This window comes from Pseudophryne corroboree, chromosome 1 (assembly GCF_028390025.1).
Source record: "Pseudophryne corroboree isolate aPseCor3 chromosome 1, aPseCor3.hap2, whole genome shotgun sequence".
Taxonomy (NCBI): domain Eukaryota; kingdom Metazoa; phylum Chordata; class Amphibia; order Anura; family Myobatrachidae; genus Pseudophryne; species Pseudophryne corroboree.
The window spans coordinates 490,744,917-490,769,437 of NC_086444.1; the positions used below are offsets into that span (position 1 = coordinate 490,744,917).

The 24,521-nt window shown below is 44.1% G+C and overlaps 2 long non-coding RNA genes across 2 annotated transcripts in view; one reads left to right on the forward strand and one right to left on the reverse strand.

Moving 5' to 3' along the window:
- Positions 1-251: 251 nt before the first annotated feature.
- Positions 252-1,418, reverse strand: LOC134909313 (uncharacterized). Its single transcript, XR_010175889.1, has 2 exons — positions 1,042-1,418; positions 252-810 (listed from the first exon to the last, which is right to left on the reverse strand). It is a non-coding gene; the product is annotated as an uncharacterized LOC134909313 (long non-coding RNA).
- Positions 1,419-1,761: 343 nt separating this feature from the next.
- The window catches only part of LOC134909357 (uncharacterized), a 59,266-nt gene continuing 36,506 nt past the window's right edge, over positions 1,762-24,521 (forward strand). The window contains exon 1 of the long non-coding RNA XR_010175899.1: positions 1,762-1,848. This is a non-coding gene — a long non-coding RNA (uncharacterized LOC134909357). The remainder of the gene's footprint in view (positions 1,849-24,521) is intronic.

Below are 24,521 nucleotides of genomic sequence, written 5' to 3' on the forward strand. Positions count from 1 at the left end.
CGACCTTATCTGAATCAGGCCCAATGTTAGTAACCACTAAGTGATATAAATATTAACAATAAATTACAGTGTTGCTGTGTGCCACTTCTGATCAATTAACGTCTTGCTGAATACCCACACTGTCAATATTGTAAGTTGGAAGACAACTATAGATAAAACATGATATTTTTTTATTGTGTTCCATAACTTGTATCAACTGTGGGATTTAAAAAAGTATTATCTAAAGTTAACAAAAATAGATTTCAATGAGCTGTCATAAAGTCTGAGTTTATTCGTTCAATCCAACAGCAACAAATCTTGTGCAAACAAATCAAGTGAATCAGAAACCCCTTGCACAAATGGATAGGCGAGTCCTCCATGCTAACACGGTCTGCAAGCCAAGTTTTCATGTATTTCAATGGCTGACCTCCAACTCCTGACATATTCATTACATCCCAGCATGTTGGGTGCAGATTGCATTGAAGTGATGACAGCTACAAGACAGCCAACGAGGAAAATGGGCATTCTGGCAACAGGTGGCCTTTCACTTGTACTGGGAAAGTTAATCTAGTTCATCATCAAAGTATATTATGTAGGAGAAGTGTCATATTTTAAAATTTCCAGTGACAGATCAAACAGAAAAAGCATTCTTCCAAGGAAATTCTATGACATTTTTGAGTGGGAATTTCAATCTGTTTGATTACTTACAGTATGCTTGCTGAGAAACACTTAAAAGTGACTTCATTGTCCAAAGCCAGTTCCAAATTAAGGTTCATTACTAGTCAGCTGCTTTCACGGTAGCATGTGTATTCCATTTGTCAGTACAGCTGGCTAAATGTTTACAATAGAGAAAATGTTTAAACACATATATCTATGAAGTGCAAATACAGTACTTGCAAGAACAAGATTGAATACAAACATTTAGAAATCAATTGTTTTTGTTCACAAAATCATTGCAAATTTAGAAGTTATAGTTGCAGATGGGAAAATGTTATCAATAATATTTGAATTGATATGAAACTGTAATTTCAAATTTGTAAATGTTTACATAAGTCAGCAAACCTGAGTATACGTAGTCCACAATTAGCAGGAACCTCTTTTGTTCTGGCCAGCTCCCATCTTACGGTGTTATATTTCACATGCACAGGTGTACATTTTACAAATTCATGAACATCTGTCCAAATCAATGTGCAGTTGGACTAAACAAAGAATACTGCATTTGGCACTGTGCCTTGGGAGTTTTGGTGTTGTAGTTAGCTCTATTGTCCTGTTAAGATGTTGTGAATGGTTAAGTTAGCAAATTATGATGAAGAGAAAAACAGGATACCCAGGCATGTTTAGTAGCTGCTACTGTTCGAAATACCCCTGTGCGGAGGTTCTCAGAGGCAGTCCTCAAAGCAAAACAATCCAGGTTTTAAGTGCAGCATACCCATACTTGCCTACCTGACCCTCTCCATGAGGGAGAAAATGCTCTGTTCCTGGACTTCTTGGTAATGTATGATTGCCATCACCTGTGGTGAAACACCTTTCTTATCAATTAACTAGCTCACCACAGGTGATGGCAATCATACATTACCAGGAAAGTCCAGGAACAGAGCATTTTCTCCCTCATGGAGAGGGTCAGGTAGGCAAGTATGAGCATACCTCCCAATATGACCCTCTCCAGGAGGGACAAAATGCTCTGTTCCTGGACGTTTCTCTTAATGTATGATTGCCGGCACCTGTGTCGAACAGGTAAATTGAGAAGAAAGGTGTTTCAGCACAGGTGCTGGTAATCATACATTAAAAGGGAAGTCCAGGAACATTCTGTCCCTCCTAGAGAGGGTCATTTTGGGAGGTATGGTACAGCATATCCATGCTTGGCCACAGGTGACTTAATTAGTACCTCAGTTAATTTGATTTAACCATCTGTGCTGAGACATTAATATATTTAAAAACTGGTTTGGGTGCCTTGAGGACTGCAATTGGGAACCTCTGCCCTATGGCAGGTATGGCCATCATGTGGGAATCCTATTCTAACTGTATATTTATTGGCTGAATTAGATTGTAAACCATATCCTGACATGATTTTTACTTTAAACATGTGTATTAATGTACATATATGCTACGCCTTTATCAACAAAAATGTGTAGTGACCTTTGGAAAAAAATAGCATTTTCCTTCATAAATGTCAGATGCTTGCCACTATTATAGTCACTGTAATCATCTGCACAGTAGAACTATTTCTCCACCAGCAGATTGTGCTACTGACTTGAGGGAAGAAATGAAGGAGGTAATAAGCTTTGCCACAAAAAAAATCAGGTTGCTGCACCTGGCTAGCTTCATTAGGCAGCTGCTATATAAAGACAGGGTCGTCAATAATGGCATCAGTGTACTGAGCATTGTCGGTTACAGACCAGGGGTCAGGGCAAACACAGTTTGCAAAGCACAGTAACATTATCCAATCCGTTATCTAGGTCACTACCAAGCAACTGTAATTACTAACATGTCCAACTCAGAAACAATGTAATAGCAGACATTAAGTTCCTTAAATAGTCGGAGAAGGTGATGTCATTGATTGGCTCTTCCACCTAAATATGTCACAAAATGCAATAATATAGGGCACCTCTATTAATAAAATAGAGTGGCATGTACAGTGGAGTGCTGTTATATACCAAACAAAACAGACTTGTTGGCTGCATAGCACAGAGTGTTTTTCTTCAAAGTATAGTAAGATTTAGGGGCCGATTTATCACCATCCGCTTCTAAGGATGCAGATGTTATCTGATAAAATTGTCCAAACCTGCAGTGCTATTATTGATGACAATGCACGGATGTATCAATATTCGCATGCAGGGACAGCGCATGCAAGCAAACTCTGTCCTTGCGATGACACTTTACAGCACTTTCGGGGTATTTTTCATGAAAAATACCCCGAGTGTGTGCTGCGCATGCGCTGCCACCACCCAACATCGCTGGCTCTACCTATGTCGCCCCCTCCCCATGCCGCAACCCCCCCTAACCGCTGATCATACTCACCGGCAGGGATCAGTGCACTGTTGCACGCTACCGGTCCTCGGCCATTTGCCGCTCCCCGACGCAACCCCCGGCTGTTACTCAAAGTGTGATTGCATCCCTCTGGAATCCATTTGCACTTTGGTAGTGGGTGCACACGCACTGTGAATGCGGCACATGCACATAATTGCCATAATCGCTCAACTGCGATTTTAGCAATTCTAAGATCCAACCGGAATGAGGTCCAAACAGGAACAAAATAGGAGAACACGGTACCACAAACTCTATTACTGGAGAACTACAGTATATTTAATACATGTAAGGGAATTTGATTACTCTACACCTGAAGCAACTGCTTTCTTCACAACCTGGACAACTCTAAATAAACTCCTTGCTAGATCGTTGCTATCCAGTTTAACACGTATAATTAATTACCACTTTGCTTGCAGTACTTTAAGACAATTTATACTACAGTATACACATCTTTGTCTCTATAAAATTACTGTGCATTGTCATTTTACATGTACTATGGGCCCGATTCCGACCTGATCGCTGCTGAATGCGATTGACTGTGCATGCGTATGCATCGCAATGTGCACGCGTGTCACCAAACAGTGACAAGCTGGTGCGAAAATTTCGATCGCACAGCCATTTGCAAGGTGATTGACAGGAAGAGGCCATTTGGGGGTGGTAACTGGAGGTTTTCTGGGAGTGTCATCGAAAATGCAGGTGTTCCCAAGCATTTTCGGGGTGAGTGTGTGACGTCAGCTCCGGCCCCGATCAGCTAATTTGGATCACACTGTATGAGTCCTGGGCTACACACAGACTGGAAAAACCATTCGATGGTGAGTGAGTTGTGAACTGATTTGCAGCTGTCTAATGATTGAGCACGGCGTACACATGCGATCGCACACTTGCACTGGTGAATTTACACTACCACTTGGGCGGCAACTACCTAATTGCAGGACAACAAAATTTGCAGCACAGCAATCAGGTCTGAATCACTCCCAATATTCCATAGACTTGCGCTGCTTTTACCATTACTTTGTACCTTTACTTATTTAAGATTGCTTAATATAGTACTTTAATCCTGTAATCATAATATTTTCAAATTATTCATTATAAGAGTAGTTTTGCTTTAATTTTGACTAGAGATGAGCGGGTTCGGTTCCTCGAGATCCGGACCCCCCGAACTTCACCCATTTTACACGGTTCCGAGGCAGCCTCGTATCTTCCCGCCTTGCTCGGTTAACCCGAACGAGGCCGAACGTCATCATCCCGCTGTCAGATTCTCGCGAGATTCGTATTCTATATAAAGAGCCACGCGTCGCCGCCATTTTCACTCGTGCATTGGAGATTGAACGGAGAGGACGTGGCTGCGTTCTTTCCCTGAAAAGCTCCGTAATCTGTGCTCAGTGTGCTGCAAATATCTGTGCTCAGTGTGCTGCAAATAATCTGTGCTCAGTGTGCTGAAAATATCTACGTTCTCTGCCTGAAAACGCTCCATATCTGTGCTCAGTGTGCTGCAAATATCTGTGCTCAGTGTGCTTTATTGTGGGGACTGGGGACCACCAGTATATAATTAATTATACTTATAGTAGTACAGTACAGTAGGCCATAGCTGTATCTTGCAGCTCTGTGTCACTGCAAGTATCCATTCCATATCTGTGCAGCATTTTTGTGATAGGTATATATAGTATTACAGTGCAGCATTTTGGTGACCCAACAGTATATAGTTGTGTACAGTAGGCCATTGCTGTATCTTGCAGCTCTGTGTCACTGCAAGTATCCATTCCATATCTGTGCTGCATTTTTGTGAGCAGTATATAATATTACAGTGCAGCATTTTGGTGACCCAACAGTATATAGTTGTGTACAGTAGGCCATTGCTGTATCTTGCAGCTCTGTGTCACTGCAAGTATCCATTCCATATCTGTGCTGCATTTTTGTGAGCAGTATATAGTATTAGAGTGCAGCATTTTGGTGACCCAACAGTATATAGTTGTGTACAGCAGGCCATTGCTGTATCTTGCAGCTCTGTGTCACTGCAAGTATCCATCCATTCCATTTTCTTCCATTGATTTGGACCAATAATACCATTGATTAGAACGAATAATTCCATTGATTTTGTCATTTTCTTCCAGTGATTTGGACCAATAATACTATTGATTAGAACGAATAATTCCAATGATTTTGTAATTTTCTTCCAGTGATTTGGAACAATAATACCATTGATTAGAACTAATAATTCCAGTGATTTTGTCATTTTCTTCCAGTGATTTGGACTAATAATACCATTGATTAGAACAAATAATTCCAGTGATTTTGTCATTTTCTTCCAGTGATTTGGACTAATAATACCATTGATTAGAACAAATAATTCCAGTGATTTTGTCATTTTCTTCCAGTGATTTGGACGAATAATACCATTGATTAGAACTAATAATTCCAGTGATTTTGTCATTTTCTTCCAGTGATTTGGACCAATAATACAATTGATTAGAACGAATAATTCCAGTGATTTTGTCATTTTCTTCCAGTGATTTGGATCAATAATACAATTGATTAGAACGAATAATTCCAGTGATTTTGTCATTTTCTTCCAGTGATTTGGACCAATAATACCATTGATTAGAACGAATAATTTCAGTGATTTTGTCATTTTCTTCCAGTGATTTGGACCAATAATACCATTGGAACGAATAATTCCTGTGATATTGAGCTGTTTGAGTCGCTTAGCTTAGCCATCCAGCGACCACGGTGCACCTCTTTTTCTCTTTTCTTTGCATCATGTGCTGTTTGGGGCCAATTTTTTAAGTGCCATCCTGTCTGACACTGCAGTGCCACTCCTAGATAGGCCAGGTGTTTGTGCGCCCACTTAGGTCACTTAGCTTAGTCATACAGCGACCTCGGTGCAAATTTTAGGACTAAAAATAGTATTGTGAGGTATGAGGTGTTCAGAATAGACTGGAAATGAGTGGAAATTGTGGATATTGAGGTTAATAATACTATAGGATCAAAATTGCCCCCAAATTCTATGATTGAAGCTGTTTTTGAGGGGTTTTTGAAAAAAAACACCCGAATCCAAAACACACCCGAATCCGACAAAAAATTTTCAGGGAGGTTTTGCCAAAACGCGTCCGAATCCAAAACACGGGCGCGGAATGGAATCCAAGACCAAAACCTGAAAACTTTCTGGTGCACATCTCTAATTTTGACAAGCCTTGTCTCTTTATCTGCACATTCAACTGCATTTTGCAGTTTTTGCATCTCACTGGTATCATTACTATTACTATTTCTCCTCCCCCATTCCCTCATCCACATTATACCCCACCTTTCTTCAAAACACCTCTCATGTGTCAATGCTTTTTTCTTCTTACACCCTCTATCACCTCTTTCTCCACCTCCCTAGTTGCATCTCCTTCTTACTCCCAATGTCTTCACTCCTCTGTCTTACCCCTTCCACTCACCCTCTCTTCACTTTCAATCCTTTCTTGCCCACTGTGGTTCTTCTCACCTCCACTAAACTCTGCACCATCTCCTTTCTCCCAGTCACCTAAATTCATCTCCTCTCACATCATACTAAACTCACCTCCTGCTTTCCATTGGCTGCTTCCCCACCTTGCTCAGGCCTCTGCCCCATCATGATACACTACCCTTCTGCATGCACCAAATCAATCTCCCACCATGTTTAAGCAGGACTGACAATCTCATTCACATTAGCTCTGTGACTCCCACTATATGAAACTGTCTTCCTCACTCAGTTCAAGCAGCCACCACTCTAGAAGCTTTCAAAAACTCAAGACCTACCTATTTGCTCAAGCATTTCACTAATGTCCCTTTGGTTCCTAAAAAATATAACCCAAATGCTTAAATCTGTTTTATTTTGTGTTTTAAAAACAAATGTTAATCACTTTTCCTTTTGGGAGGAAAATGCTATATAAACAAAATTCTTCTTCTTCCTCTTCTTCCTCCTCTTCCAGCTGTAACCATACAGGAAGGTAAAATGGGCAAGTTCTTCTGGGACGTATCCCATGGTCCATTAAATTATCTGAAAATGGCTAACTGGCTTATAATATACAAGCCCATCACTGGCTACCCTCAGAATCCAAATCAAGCTTCTCATACTCACTTATAGTACTAAGCCCTCAGCCACTCCTCTCCCATTTACATTTCTGACCTTATCTCCCTTTACACTCCCGCCCATACTTTTTGATCCGCTAATCCTGCCTACTGATTACCTCCTCCCACACCTACCACCATTTTGCACATGCTGCTCCCTTTCTCTGGAATTCTCTACCTCTTCCACTCAGACTCTCCACCTCTCTACAAAATATCAAACGGGCACTCAATGAACCTCCTCCCTCGACTATTATATTTGTTCCAAACCCTGCCCATCCCAATTTCAGTCCTGAATTCCATGCAAACCCTCTGTATAGCCATGTACACACTAAACAAAGTGTGTACCCAGGCGACGGTATGGCTGATTTAATGATACATCGGCCCTCCCATACACACTGAATGATATATTGCATGACAGCATTCCCCTGCATCCCATTATTTGCAGGGGTAGACGATATTGTTATGCACACCAGTGCCAGCAGGAATGTACTGGTGTCTGAACGGTGAGGGATGCAAAACAAATGAACTCACAGACAGACTGGGGAATATGACATTACATACACAGAAGGTGATAGGGTAACAAAATAAACACAAAGTGAACAGAGAAGCCCAAAGGCTAAGAAACTGGGTGTCTCCCTAATATTAGGAATGCTCAGATGGAAAGAAGCACGATGTAGTGATTTAATACGTAGAGAACCCGAAATGCTGTTGCTAAGGGCAACAGCAAAACCCTAAAGGGTTACCAACGGGTGTGGCAGTAAACTCCTTGGTCAGAGATGGAATAATAGACACAAGGAGAGTCTCCACAATCCTAGTCCTCACTTGCAGTGCACTGGTTCAGCTTACTGCCACTAAACTGACACCTGAAAACCTTGCACAGTGAGAAAGGATTTTGGCAGGCAAGTCTGAGAATACAGCCGCAAACTTGCTAGGTTCACAGAGTAGCAAAAGAACCCCAGCAGGTTAAACGACTGACTCCAGTCTTACTGCTAGGTCTGGATTGGCAGAGTGTAATACCAAATCCCAAGGCCTATTTGCAGTAAGCAACAAACAAATACAAAGTTTACACAGTACTAGCTAGCTTTCAGGAACTGACTAACCAACAAAGATTCAGCAGCATCTGCCTAACCTGAGAAGAGGGTTTATATAGCAGGTGCTGTCCACGCCCCACTCAGACCTCACAGACTGTGAGCACAAAAACCAGCACCGGATCCCCTGCCGTGCACAGAGCCTGTAACCACTGCACAGCAAAAGACCCGAACCGGAGTATCAGCTACGCTCAGGTTACTCCGCTAGCACTTGTCTCCCGGTTGCCATGACGACGTGGCAGCACAGAGCAGGAGACCCTAACAGTACCCCCCCTCTGACGAGGGGTCAAAGAACCCCTACCACTGGGTTTATCGGGGAACTGCGAGAAGAAAGAGCGTAACAGTCTGGGGGCATGAAGATCACAACTGCGCACCAACGACCGCTCCTCCGGGCCATACCCCTTCCAGTGCACCAAAAATGACAGCCAACCCCGAACCATCTTGGAGTCAAGAATCCTTTCAACAACAAACTCCCTCTGGCCACGTATCAGAAGAGGGGAAGGTCTTCCACTGGAAGAAGGATTACTAATCGCCCGTTTTAAAAGGGAACAATGAAATGTTTTATTGATACCCAAAGAACAGGGTAGATCTAACTGAAATGCCACCGGATTGATAACCCTAGTGATCTTATAAGGACAGATGAACCGGGGGCCTAACTTATGAGATGGCTGTCTCAACTTCAAATTCTTGGTAGACAACCAGACGAAGTCCCCTAATTTGAAGCTGCAGGGTCTTTTCCGCTTATCAAAAACCCTTTTGGTCACTAATGACACAGACACAAGGGCTTTCTTCACTTTCCTCCAAATACCTCTAAGGACCGAAACCACAGAGGAACCACCAGGCGTGGAGTCCAGGGGGTCAAAAGAATTGGCCTTAGGATGATGCCCATACACACAAAGGAAGGGAGAGATCCCTGTAGCAGAGTGAGCCGCGTTGTTATAGGCAAACTCCTCCATGGACAGATGAGCAACCCAGTCAGTCTGACACTTGGAGACATAACACCTGAGGAACTGCTCCAAGGACTGGTTCACCCTTTCAGTCTGCCCATTAGACTGCGGATGGTAGCCTGACGACAAGCTGACAGAAATCTGGAGATCGGAACAAAATGCCCTCCAGAATTTGGCCACAAACTGGGATCCGCGGTCAGAGACCACATCAAGTGGCAACCCGTGGAGGCGCACAACATGCAGCATAAATAATTCAGACAGGCGTCTGGCCGATGGCAGCCCAACCAATGGAACGAAGTGCGCCATCTTCGAAAACCTGTCAACGACAACCCAGATGGCTGTCATCCCCGAGGATTTGGGCAAGTCCACCACAAAATCCATTGAAATGTGGGTCCATGGCTTAGATGGAATAGAGAGTGGATGTAATGGGCCAACAGGAACCCCTCTAGGAGTCTTATTTCGGGCACAGATGTCACATGCCCGACCCCACTGATCCACATCCCTAGCCACCGAGGGCCACCACACCGCCCTAGATAGCAACTCCCGAGTTCTGGCAATACCCGGGTGACCTGCCGACTTCTTGGCATGGAATTCCAGGAACACTCGTTGTCTTAACCTAGGAGGCACAAACAAAAGACCTACCGGAAGGTCTGGAGGAGCCTGCTCCTGTGCTCTAAGGACTAATAACAAGAGGTCCTGGGTAATGCCCACTTTAATACATGATGGGGACACAATGGGCAATGGCTCCTCGGTGGTCTCCTGGATTGGAGCAAAACTCCGCGAGAGCGCATCAGCCTTGATGTTTTTTGACCCAGGGCGATATGTTATCAAAAAATTAAAGCGAGCAAAAAACAAAGCCAATCGTGCCTGCCTGGCATTGAGGCGCTTCGCTGACTCTAAATATGCCAAATTCTTATGGTCAGTGAGAATTGAGACCATAAACTTAGCCCCCTCAAGCCAGTGTCTCCACTCCTCGAGTGCATCCTTAATAGCCAACAATTCCCGGTTACCCACGTCATAATTCATCTCGGCAGGCGAAAATTTACGGGAAAAGTAAGCACAGGGATGAAGGCGATTATCAGACACCCCCATCTGAGAGAGCACTGCCCCAATACCCATCTCAGAGGCATCCACCTCCACCACAAAAGGACGCTCTGGATCTGGGTGTTGCAGCACCTTGGCCGAGACAAATGCCCTTTTGAGACGGGCAAAAGCCGCATTGGCCTCACAAGACCAGTGAGCAACATCCGCCCCTTTCTTAGTGAGTGCCACCAAGGGCGCCACTATAGACGAAAATCCAGCGATAAATCGTCTATAAAAATTCGCAAAGCCCAGAAAACGCTGAAGCGCCTTCAAACTAGTGGGCTGCACCCAATCCAGGACTGCCTGTACCTTGGAACCCTCCATTTGGAAACCTTCTGGGGAGATAATATATCCTAGAAATGCGATTTGCTGAACTTCAAATTCGCACTTCTCCAGCTTCGCCCCAAGCCGGTGGTCTCTGAGTTTCTGGAGGACTAAGCGTACATGCTTCCGATGTTCCTCCAGGGAATGGGAGAAGATTAGGATGTCATCTAAGTATACAACTAAGAATCTATCCAAATATTCCCTGAGCACATCGTTCATGAAGTCCTGGAAGACTGCCGGGGCATTACAGAGCCCAAAAGGCATCACCAAATATTCATAATGCCCTGAGTGGGTATTAAAGGCAGTCTTCCATTCATCCCCCTCTCTTATTCGGATTAGATTGTATGCACCGCGTAGGTCAATCTTAGAAAAAATGGTGGCAGTACGAAGCTGGTCAAACAAGACCGAAATGAGAGGCAGTGGGTATGAGTTTTTAATCGTGATACGGTTCAATTCCCTGAAGTTGATGCAGGGTCGCAACGAACCATCCTTTTTACCCACGAAGAAGAACCCCGACCCAACTGGAGACTGTGAAGGTCTGATAAATCCCTTAGCCAAGTTCTCCTGAATGTACTCTGCCATAGCCTGAGTCTCAGGACGTGACAGGGAGTACAACCTGCTCTTGGGAAGCTTAGCATTCGGCAACAAATCAATGGCACAGTCATAGGGGCGATGGGGAGGTAGAACCTCTGCAACTCTTTTGGAGAACACGTACGCAAAATCTGCATAACATCCTGGCAATCCTGGCAAACTTAGCTGCGAAAGCCTGACTGGAAGGCTCAAGCAACTCCTGAAACAATCAGTACCCCAACTAAGAATCTCCCCAGAGACCCAGTCAAATTGAGGATTGTGGGCCCTTAACCAGGGTAACCCCAACACCAATGGGGCAAAAGTACAGACAGTCACATAAAAGGACAATTTTTCAGAGTGTGTGGCTTTAATAGACAAAGAAATCTGGCTAGTGCAAGAGGTAATTTTACCCTGGGATAATGGTTGCCCGTTTAACCCACAAATCTCAATTTCCGATGCCAAGGGTACTAAGGGAACAGAGTGTTTCAGGGCGAATTGGCGGTCCATAAAAACCCCGTCGGCCCCACTGTCCACAAAGGCCTCAGTCTTGACAGTTTGACCGAGGATCTTCAAGGTCACCGGAATGATAAAAGTCTTCTTGGGAAATTCTGACTTCTGGCCTGACAGGATATTTCCCATCACCCTCAGGCCCTGAAGTTTTACGGCTTTTCTGGGCATGATACTACCACATGACCTTTATTCCCACAGTACAAACATAACCCCTGCTGTCTCCTCCGCATCTTCTCACGCGAGGAGAGGCGGGTAGCCCCAATCTGCATAGGCTCCTCGGAAAATTCCTCAGAGTCTGAGGTTCCCTTGGGAAAGAAGGAAACCTCGGTCTCCCTTTCAAGCCTGCGCTCTCTCAGCCGTCTATCCACTCGAATGGATAACTGCATGAGCTGATCCAAGCTATCAGGCAAGGGATATTGTACCAGTTGGTCTTTTAACTGGTTAGAAAGACCTCTTCGGTACTGGTGTCTCAGGGCTGGGTCATTCCACTGGGTATCATGGGCCAACCTCCGAAACTCCGTACAATAAACCTCAACTGGCCTTCGCCCTTGCTTAAGGATCGAAATCTGAGGCCGTCTTGTCAGGGTCATCATACAACATGCCCAGTGCCGTAAAAAAAGCATCAACACTTTTAAGCGACGGACAGTCAGGCTGCAACCCATATGCCCAGACCTGTGGGTCTCCTTGTAGCAGGGAAATCACTATGCCCACCTGCTGAATCTCCGACCCAGAAGACTGAGGCCTAAGCTGGAAATATAGCTTGCAGCTCTCCTTGAAACAAAAGAACTGCGAGCGATCTCCAGAAAAACGATCCGGGAGATTTACTTTCGGCTCCTTAACCCCTGAAGGTACTGCTGCTGCGGGAGCTCCGCCAGCGGCCTGCGAGGTGTGCATTTTAATGGACAAATCATTAAATTGTCGAGTCAGGACCTGCACCTGATCGACCACCTGTTGCAAAGTATTTTGAGGGGTATGCTCCATATTCCCACAAAATTTCAACAGGAGTATTTGGCTGCTGAATATGTTATGCACACCAGTGCCAGCAGGAATGTACTGGTGTCTGAACGGTGAGGGATGCAAAACAAATGAACTCACAGACAGACTGGGGAATATGACATTACATACACAGAAGGTGATAGGGTAACAAAATAAACACAAAGTGAACAGAGAAGCCCAAAGGCTAAGAAACTGGGTGTCTCCCTAATATTAGGAATGCTCAGATGGAAAGAAGCAAGATGTAGTGATTTAATACGTAGAGAACCCGAAATGCTGTTGCTAAGGGCAACAGCAAAACCCTAAAGGGTTACCAACGGGTGTGGCAGTAAACTCCTTGGTCAGAGATGGATTAATAGACACAAGGAGAGTCTCCACAATCCTAGTCCTCACTTGCAGTGCACTGGTTCAGCTTACTGCCACTAAACTGACACCTGAACACCTTGCACAGTGAGAAAGGATTTTGGCAGGCAAGTCTGAGAATACAGCCGCAAACTTGCTAGGTTCACAGAGTAGCAAAAGAACCCCAGCAGGTTAAACAACTGACTCCAGTCTTACTGCTAGGTCTGGATTGACAGAGTGTAATACCAAATCCCAAGGCCTATTTGCAGTAAGCAACAAACAAATACAAAGTTTACACAGTACTAGTTAGCTTTCAGGAACTGACTAACCAACAAAGATTCAGCAGCATCTGCCTAACCTGAGAAGAGGGTTTATATAGCAGGTGCTGTCCACGCCCCACTCAGACCTCACAGACTGTGAGCACAAAAACCAGCACCGGATCCCCTGCCGTGCACAGAGCCTGTAACCACTGCACAGCAAAAGACCCGAACCGGAGTATCAGCTACGCTCAGGTTACTCCGCTAGCACTTGTCTTCCGGTTGCCATGACGACGTGGCAGCACAGAGCAGGAGACCCTAACAGATATGCCCGATATGTTGGTCCAATCTGCTGGGATAACATATCGTCGTGCAGTGGTTCTCAAACTCGGTCCGCAGGACCCCACACAGTGCATGTTTTGCAGGTAACCCAGCAAGTGCACAGGTGTATTAATTACTCACTGACACATTTTAAAAGGTCCGCAGGTGGAGCTAATTATTTCACTTGTGATTATGTGAATAGATCTGCAAAACATGCACTGTGTGGGGTCCTGAGGACCGAGTTTGAGAACCTGTGGCCTAGTGTATATCCAGATTTATTGGTTTGTCTGGGCAAATGGTAGGCCTCGTATTCAAAGTACCTGAGGGTGGCCTTGGTTTTCCAGTATTCCAATCTTACTATTATGAAGAACAACTTAACCAAATTATTTCTTAGCACTCACTCAAACCCAGGTTGCAAGAGATGGGTGGATCTTGAAAATGCATGCTCCAGGTTGGAAGGGAAAAGGATTGTCTGGTTAACCAAAGGACACAGATCAGCTTCAGATTATGTTTAGTTCACTCTTGAAGTATAGGATAGATTGCATTTGTTTCATGATTTTGCTCCTTGCCCCTCTCTTATGACCCACATCTGGCACCACCCTTTATTTCACCCTAAGTGTAGTGGCACCATAACTTCCTTCTGGCAGTTGTTTCAAATTGACTGGTTTAAAAATGTAAAGGGCAAATTTGTGCCATCCTCATTCCCAGACCTTGAAAATTGGTATTCCCTTTCTTCGTCATGTCAGTTACATTATAGGCAGATTGTTAGTTTTGTTACTTTGCAGTTCCCTCCTTGAAACCATTCTGTTGCTATTATATTTGAATTTATTTGTGTATTCTTGATAGGCCGTAAAGACAACATCTCAGTACTATACACTATCACTTAATTTTGGCTAAGTGTCCTCTTGACTGGGTATCTCACGAATTAGCTTTAGTGGCTGATTTATCTGGTCCTGATGATGAGGAGAGATGGTCTGCCATTATGTGCAGAACTGTCAAAGCCTCCATAAGTGTGGCTATATGGGAAACATGTTACAAGCTATATGGGAAACATGTTACAAGGTATATACTAGATGAAACTTTGTGCCATCTAAACTTTACACACTGTTTCCTTCAACAAAAAGGTCATGCTGGAGGCAGCGGGGAGAGAAGGGTACATATTTTTATATACAGTATGGGAGATGTGCCCTGCAGTTTGCTTTCACTGGGATCATGTATGGGGTTTGATCTCACAGATCACATCTACCTCTGCCACAAGATGCTTTTGTTGGGCTTTTGTGTGGTCTAGCCCAGTCTGCCAGTAGACAAGCTTGTAGTCCATATATGTATTACAGCAAAATCTCCTACTGCTCCCTCATAAGCAACCCTTCATGACTGTATTCATTTTGTGGCCTCTATGGAATACATCTTGAGCATAAAAAAAAACACTGTGGCTACTTTTCACAAAGTCTGGTCCCTGTGGTATCAATCTCAACCCTTCCAATTACCTGGTCTCTGCTAATCTCCTTTTCTTCCTTTCTTAACATTCTATTATACACTTTCTGTTTATGATATCTTGGGGTTTCTATTTTATTGCCCTATAACTTTTGCAATAATTGGGTGGGGCATTGAATATGGCCGCATTTTAAAAATCCTCCCGCGCAGTGCTCATAAAATCAACCTACATCCTCTATTATTTTGGCTGTTACAGGTTACCTGTACAGCCTAACAGGTAGCTGAGGTGCGGGTGACTCGATCAAGCCTACTTTTGCTGTAGGAGGAAGAGTATCCACTGGAGTCCAGCCACTTGTTAGTGGCATGGGTGACCGTCGAGAGACTTGGCGCAAAAACTAGCGTGGGCTCGGAATGCTCTTAGCCCCACTGCTAAATCCTGCTGAGTATCTCTGCCTACCTGCCTGCAGTGATTCCTGAAAGACACCAGGCTCCCCGTGCAGTGATCAGTCATGGCGCTGGACGACGGCTTTGAAGTACAGTGTCAAAGGACACTTGAGTGAGAGTCCGCTGCTCTATACCATCTGGCCTGTCATTGATATCTCCCTGTGGCCGCCGGAGGAATGGAGGGACACGCCGAGCTGCTAGAGGATGCCCGCAGCAGCATCCCCACCTTCGGGCAGCATCCGCCTCCTGCCTCGTCCCCGGTGACTGCCCTGGAGCTCATCACCGCTTAGAGGTGCTCAGCGGGACCCTGCCTGCTATGCGGTGCCACGCTCGGCTTCTTCGATCCCGAATCCTGGCTGTTGCTCTCTAGGGGATCCCTTGCTGGGGCAGTGGTGGAGGCCATATAACAGTGGTGTGAAAGCTCATTAAGCTGCAGGAGTACCTTGTGTGTGGAGGACACCTGGGATCACCCTGATGATTGACCACGCCGAGTGGTTCTACATTGGCTATGCGCTGTGCTGTTCTTGGTCTGGCTCCCTGAGCACTGTGCTCAACACATAAGCACCTGGATCTTGTTTTGGCACTTCACCTGGTACACTAGTACATTCCTTTCGTTACAGCCCTGCTGGGATGTCTGTTGCCTGTGGGATACAGCTACCAAGTCTAGTGCCTGCTACTTGCACGCTCAACATAATAGACACAGCCTCTGATTGCCCCTGCAGTTCTTCCTTATAATTTCTGGGGGGCAGAGATATTCTGACTGAATCATTGAACTGCGGCTCCTACCAAAACCATACTGAACTTACAGTATGCATATATTCTGCCAAGTTTACTAACTGCACCTTGCTTTGCTCCTTACTGGCTGTTGTTTTTACCTGCCTGGAAATAATTGTGCTCTTACAGACCCTACGAACCCGTTGACACAGAATTGCACGCAAAGATTGTGTTCTCTTGTACTATCCCATCCGAAGGGGGGCGCCTTGATAGTCTCAGAAGATTCTTGCCTCATAACAGTGGTAACCCCTGGGTTCCATTGGACGAATACATTTCACTGAAACTATTGCAACTTGTGTAGAACTGCCAGCAAATATCTACTTATTTCAGAGAAACTGAGACTGGCATCTCTCAACTTTCCTTGCTATCGGCCTATGGTGACAGGACCTGCTCATACTGAGGGGGGGTTCCCTACCCCACCGTGGTCCAACTCTGGACCCAGCTGTGTTTCTCCCATTTGTCTCTTCCCCCACTTCTATCCACCCCTCTTTTGCTCCCTGTTGTGTGTCCCCCACCCCTCTCTCTTTGTCCCACAATCCCCATTGCCTCTTTTCATTGCTTACTACATCACAGTATTCCCAGATGGACTTTAAATGACTCTTTGGGATAACCAAAACACAGTTTTCAACCACCCTGCTGACCTTTGCCACTAACTAGTTGCTCAAGGTGAACTTTGCCTTTTATAACCAATGAATGACCTTTCAAAGTCATACGGACTCTTCTTACTGCAGACACCCTACAGGATTATGCTGCTTTTATTTACTGCCTGTATTCTGTGTTCTAAATTTATTATTTTTCTGTTTGCTGTATAACTGATGTTTTACCATACTGTGACTTATTGTGTATTGAAAAACCCTGGAGGTATTGGTGTACATTCAGTACATTTGTTCCTTTGATCCTCTTAAGACTTAGCTGATAATTTACTGCATTTTCTGAGCATAGTGCAAGTGAACTACCTTTTCCTTGGGACCCGGTACTTTTGCCTGTCCACTCCCCTCATATCATTTAACCCCTCTGACATAAACATGTAGTTTGTATGTTCTCACTTATGCAATTTGTTCTGAGGACAACTAATATGCCATGATACTTTACGATTATATTCTGCTCAGGTATCGTTCACTGTGTATCGCTTACGTATATTGGTGCCTGTCTTTGCTTGTGTGTTTTATGCCTGTTTCCCCCTTTTATAGGGGTATGGATAGATTTATTGACAAAACTATGCTTCCCAAAAACTCTAAGCCTGCTAATAAAGCTGGAGAAAATAAGGCCCCCTCTTAAAAATCGACACGTCCTCTCCAACCCCTCTGATCCTGGCTCTTTTGAGGCTCCAGCAGACAAGTCCACACCTCTCACAGCAAAGGAGATTTCAGACTTCCTAATGCCCCTTATGGATAAGAGGTTTGAGGGTCTTCAGGTGCGGCTGGAGGCCGGCCTGGCTCGCATTGACTTCCATGCCTCCTGTATTATGGCATTGGAGAACCGGGTAGGGGATGCAGATGATCACAATCAGTTGTGCCAATCTATGCTAGCGGCCCATGATAGATCCACCCAACAATTACTTGAAAGATTAGATGACCTTGAAAATAGGTCCCGCAGGACAATCTGCGCTTTGTGGGGATCCCTGAGTCAGTCACTGGGACGAATCTTGTCACTTTTTTAACTGATGCCCTACCACTGGCCTTGAATATTTTAGATGACATTGACATACCCCACATTGAATTGGCACATAGAGTTGGCCCACCCCAAGAGGTTGCTAACTGTCGGTCTCGACCGGTCTTGGCATGATACCTGGACTATAGAACTAAGGAACTCATATTGTCCACGTACCGCAAATCCGGGGAGCTGATAGTTCAGGGCCATAAGGTCTTGATTTTTCAGGACTTTTTGGCCATGGTGTCACAAAAATGCAGGGAATTCTCTGAGATATGTACCTACCTGCATAACAATAATATCCGTTTTGCTCTGCTATACCCGGCCAAACTTAGGGTTTTGATGAACGGAACTCAGGTGTTCTTCACAGATCCTAAGACAGCGAAAACCCGCCTCATGCCCCAGAGCTTTCCTTTATCGTCCCCACCTTGACAATATTATTTTGGGTAATATTCACATTGAGCAGAATAGATTTCTATTTGCTATGTCCTCAGAATATTGCAAACTCTTGTTTTCTCCTTTATTTTGATTCTATTTGCCCACTATTTGTTTCATGGTTAGGAAAATTGTTGAAAATGTTGATTTGAGGTATTTTAACATGAAGAAATTACGTCTACATACGTGTACTTGTTATTTTTTTTACTAACAACTTATTTACTTAATATATTTATACTAGCTTTGCTGATTGTTAATTGCGTCCTGGGGCCCGGGAGAAACAGTATTCCCGCTTCTTTACTACACACTTCCAATGTGTTCTCCATTATCTGCAACCTGATCTTCCTCCTGGGGAGGGCGAGTAGCCATGCCATCCAGTCCCTCTGACCATGTTACTTACCTGCCCCCAAGACCCTGACAATTTTATCCTGGAATGTTGGTGGATTAAACACACCTATCAAGTGCAAAAGAGTTGCAACCCACCTTAAACGTTTCCACCCTGACATAACATACCTTCAAGAAATGCAATGGGTCACCTCTGAAATGAACTCGCTAAAGGCTGCTTGGATAGGCACATGTGTCTCGGCCTCCTTTAGATGAAAAGCTCAAGGTGTTGCTATCATCTTTAGAAAAGGACTACCAATATCCATTATTTCACAAACCATAGACCCTGGGGGTAGATATATCATTTTAGACGTCGAATTGTACCACTATAAATACACCCTTGTTAATATTTATGCCCCAAACATCAACACACATCTTTTCCTTCAAGAGCTAGGGCATCTTCTGTGTAGTAGATGCAATTACTCTTTAATCCTTGGAGGAGATTTTAATATGGTGGAAGACCCCTCCCTTGATAAAGCTCCCCCACCCCTGCAACGTGAGAACACATTGCACTGGCACCTAACTACATTTAGACATGATTTACACCTATCAGACCCATGGTGGTTGTTAAACCCTACGGACAGGACCCATACCCATTTATCATTGGCTCACGGCTCCCTTTCCCGTATAGAAAAACTCTATGTCTCTGATGACTTAATAACGGTCATTCAACAGGTTATTTCTGGCATTGTTATATCGGACCATGCTCCCATACTTCTGGCCCTTTCTTACCCTCAGATGCAACCTACTGACTGCATCTGGTGATTCCCCCATTACCTGGCCCACTCAGACAATTTTAAGGCATATCTCATCCACCACTGGAACAACTATATCGATGACAATCTAGATTATTGGGACCGCCCAGCTCTTTTTTGGGATGCCTCCAAAGCAGTGATGAGGGGGCACATCATTAGTTATATTTCCCATAAAAGGAAGGAGTCAAAAATTGAATATGACAATCTCAAAGCAACAGTGTGTGACTCACTTCTGCTATACACTACGAACCCCTCTGAGGACACACAAGCCGCATATAAACAAACTAGACAATTACTTGAATCCTATCTAGCAACTCAAGCTCGTCATTCCCTAGAATACACAAAACATAAGTTTTATCGCTGCGGAAACAAGGCACGCAAACTTTTAGCTTCTCTTTCCAAGCCACCTAACCCTCGCTCCACAATCACCTCTTTGAAACACCCTTCGACTGGAATTATACTCACAAAATCCAAAGACATACTATTACAATTCCAGACCCACTTTTAATCCTTATTCCACTCTTCTCCTATTGACAGTACTTTGCAGGATATCTTCTTTACTGACGCAATATTACCAAAATTAACTTTAGAACAAAGGGACGTTCTGGCAGGAGATATCACTATGGAGGAACTTACTGTAACTCTGTCATTTCTAACCTTCCTCATAATAAAACCCCTGGCCATGATGGCTTCTTTGGGGAATACTACCGTATATTACACCCTCACTTAACCCCCACTTTATTGGAATTGTTCAAAAGCATTCAGACATTCAGACTGTCTTATCCTACCTTTAATACTGCTCATGTAGTCCTTTTACCTAAACCTAACAAAGACCCCACTTTGCTAACATCCTACAGGCCAATAAGCCTGTTGAATGTTGAATATAAGCTCTTAGCCAAAATTTTGGCCACATGCCTTCAGACCATTCTTCCCAACCTACTAACGGGTCACCAAATGGGATTTGTCCAAGGTCGTCACGCAACTAAAGCAATCAGAATGGAAATAGCAGCGGTCACTATGGCGAATACCTCCCCCAGGGAAACAAATATGCTTTTGAGTCTAGACATCCACAAAGCATTTGATAAGGTTTTATGGCCACATCTGTTTAGAATACTGGAGGGGAGGGCTTTTGACACAGGATTCGTAGATTTGATACATTACCTCTATCTAACCCCCTCAGCTTCTTTGCTGCTTAATGGCATGGTAGGGCCTCGATTTACTTTAGAAAAGGGCACGCGTCAGGGTTGCCCAATATCCCCCTTATTGTTTAACCTGGCCTTGGACCCCGAATTACGGTCCCTACAAAATGACCAGACCTTACAAGGTATTAAACTCGGAAACCAGGAAATAAAAATATCTGCATTTGCGGACGACATTCTACTTTACATTGGTAATTCAGAAACATCCCTCCCATCCATTTTACATAAGATTAACCATTTCAGCTCCATATCAGGCCTTTACATCAACATGGACAAGTCCACTGCAATGTCATTGGAGGGCATGGCTGGATGCCCCTGTTGGGCCCTTCTATTCCCATTCATATGGGCAACAAATTATATCCCCTATTTGGGAATCCTGTTGCCTCATAATTTACACTCATTATAAAGATTAAATGTTACCAAGGCAATCACTGTGCTCACCGAGGACGTAAAATCATGGAATCGTCTGACGCTATCATTTTTGGGCAGAGCTAATCTTCTTAAAATTATTGCAATTCCACCCCTACTATATCCCATCCAATCACTGACAATTCTAATGAAAACGGACTCTCTCCATATTAACGCAACAATTCGTAAGTTTATTTGGAATGGTACCAGAGCCAGAATCGCTTTGCAAAAGCTACAACAACCAAAACACAATGGAGGTATAAACTTTTCAGACATTATAACCCACAATCATGCAGCCCTCCTGCGTCACTTGCGAGATTGGATTTCTAAGACATCAGTATATACCAACACGTCCCTGGAACAAAACTTTTTGGCTGATTGCGACCTAACCTGTTTCCTCCACCTTCATGTCCAGGACATTTCAGAGTTGATACGATCAAATCCATTATTATGGTCCACTAGATGGCTATGGCATATCTTGTGCCATAAATAGGCCTTAATTCATACCACTCCCTCCACTTACCCCTACTCCAAAATCCCAGCTTCCTTGATAGCATGGCTGCTCACCCTTTCACTATCTGGAGTGTGGCGGGCTCACACACCCTAAGATCATTGGTTTCCATTAATCAAGAACACTCTCTTACGTCCAGGGAGTTGTCGACTGACTGTTCTGTGGTGAACCCTTATCCTCTGGCGCTTTTACAATTACAATTTTATACAACCCATGTATTGAAACATTTCTCTAAAAAAGATTGGAATAATCCCCTGGAAAACCTCTTGACTCGCCTGCCACCTTAACGCGAAGCTTTATCCATTCACTACAATTTTTAAGGGATATTTTGGATAATGCTGACATACCGGAAGCAATGTCAAAATGATTACTTCATTTCCCGGCCCTAACAATGCCGATCTTGGAGAAAGCTTTAGTGTTTTCCCAAAAGACTCTATCAGCTAGCATGTATACTGAATTATTCTTAAACACATACCATAATACATACTTATCTCCATTAAAACGTTATCGTATGGGCACCTCGGAGAGTCATGTTTGCTTATGCTGCCATCAAGAAGAGGCAGACACTTTTCGTTGCCTATGGGCCTGCCCCGTAATACAATATTTTTGGCATTCAATCCGCAGATATGCGGAAGCTAAATTAGTCAACCATGTCCCCTTCACTCCAGAGTGGGCAATCCTAGGAATATTTGATCCCAATCAACGAATAGCTCCAGAATGCAAGAAACTCCTACTCGCCCTTAGTGCTGCAGGGAGGAAAACTATATTATAAGGATGGTTAGATAGTACACCGCCACAATTCTTATTCTTGACTAAACTTAACTTCATCTTTAGGATGGACTGGATGGAGACGCTGTTCCATAAAGAAAAAAAGGTGGAAAGATTCTTTTTAATGTGGGAATCACATATAGCCACATTACCTTTCCACTAGAATGCAACTCCATCATAGCTTAAAGAATACTGTATGGTATCTCACAAGGTAGGCATCACAGGACCCGCCAATAACTCTACTTTAATCTCTCATGGACTCCAGACGTAACTTGTACTTTACAAATTTATTTTGCATTGTATGTTCATACCAATTCTTGGCTCTACTGGCCCCTTTCACAAGTAATGATATGTCAAATGCATCTTTTTCTCTGTTTTCTCCAGTTTTTAATTTACAGGCAGTTTTCAATAAGCACATGTAATGGTTGACGTGATCTGCCGATCTATTGTCTGTAATATCTTACATTGGCCCTCATTCCAAGTTGTTCGCTCGCTAGCTGCTTTTAGCAGCATTGCACACGCTAGGCCGCCGCCCTCTGGGAGTGTATCTTAGCTTAGCAGTATTGCGAACGAAAGATTAGCAGAACTGCTACTAAAAATTTTCAAGCAGTTTCTGAGTAGCTCCAGACCTACTCCTAGATTGCAATCACCTCAGTCCGTGTAGTTCCTGGTTTGACGTCACAAACACGCCCTGCGTTCGGCCAGCCACTAACCCGTTTCTCCAGACACTCCCACGTTTCTCCAGACACTCCCACGTTTATACCTGACATGCCTGCGTTTTTTTAGCACACTCCCGGAAAACGCTCAGTTACCACTCAGAAACGCCCCTTTCCTGTCAATCATTCACCGATCAGCAGTGCGACTGAAAAGCGCCGCACGAACAACAGCAAAACTGCTAAGTTTTTAGTTAAATAACTAAGCGCATGCGCGCTGCGTACCATGAGCATGCGCATTTGGCAACAAATCGCAGCATAGCGAAAACCGACAACGAGCGAACAACTCGGAATGACCACCTTTGTCGTTACTCTTTTATGATACCTCAATAAAAGAAATGTTAAAAAAAAATAGAAGTACTTGGCTCATGTCGCCCTTGTTTTTGGATTTACTCCTATTTTGATTGACCTTTCAAAATAAAGAATTTAAAAAAAACCCAGAAGTGCTAGATTATGACTTTAAATAAAAATAAAACTTGTTACTAGTTGCTAAAAAAGTCAGAGGTTTCCTACATTTGATATCGACAAAGTCTTGTATAGAATGCAAACCCTTTCTGGCCCACCCAGTGAAGACCTAAATAGAGAAGCCATGTTGAAAATCAATGGCCCTCATTCCGAGTTGTTCGCTCGGTATTTTTCATTGCATCGCAGTGAAAATCCGCTTAGTACGCATGCGCAATGTTCGCACTGCGACTGCGCCAAGTAACTTTACTATGAAGAAAGTAATTTTACTCACGGCTTTTTCTTCGCTCCGGCGATCGTAATGTGATTGACAGGAAATGGGTGATACTGGGCGGAAACACGGCGTTTCAGGGGCGTGTGGCTGAAAACGCTACCGTTTCCGGAAAAAACGCAGGAGTGGCCGGGGAAACGGTGGGAGTGCCTGGGCGAACGCTGGGTGTGTTTGTGACGTCAACCAGGAACGACAAGCACTGAACTGATCGCACAGGCAGAGTAAGTCTGGAGCTACTCTGAAACTGCTAAGTAGTTAGTAATCGCAATATTGCGAATACATCGGTCGCAATTTTAAGAAGCTAAGATTCACTCCCAGTAGGCGGCGGCTTAGCGTGTGTAACTCTGCTAAATTCGCCTTGCGACCGATCAACTCGGAATGAGGGCCAATATTAGCTGTCAAAGGGAAAGAAAAAGGAGTGATGACTGTTAAGATTCTGTTTATTCCTCACACTACAGTATGCCAGACAACTCAAGGTGTTATCAACTGAGGTTTGGCAAGAATAGCAGGTAGAATTTCCATCTTATGAAGGGGTAAAAAACAAAAAAGACTTGTGTTCATTTAGTAGGATATGCTGTTTTAAGTAACAGTTTGCATACAAGTCACATCCATGCAACCAATTCTTGTAGATTGACAATAAAATAAGTAGTGATGAGCGGGTTCGGTTTCCGAGAAACCGATCCCCCCCGAGCTTTATTTTTTTTACACGGGTCCGAGCCATACTCGGATTCTCCCCTATGGCTCGGTTAACCCGAGCGCGCCCGAACGTCATCATCCCGCTGT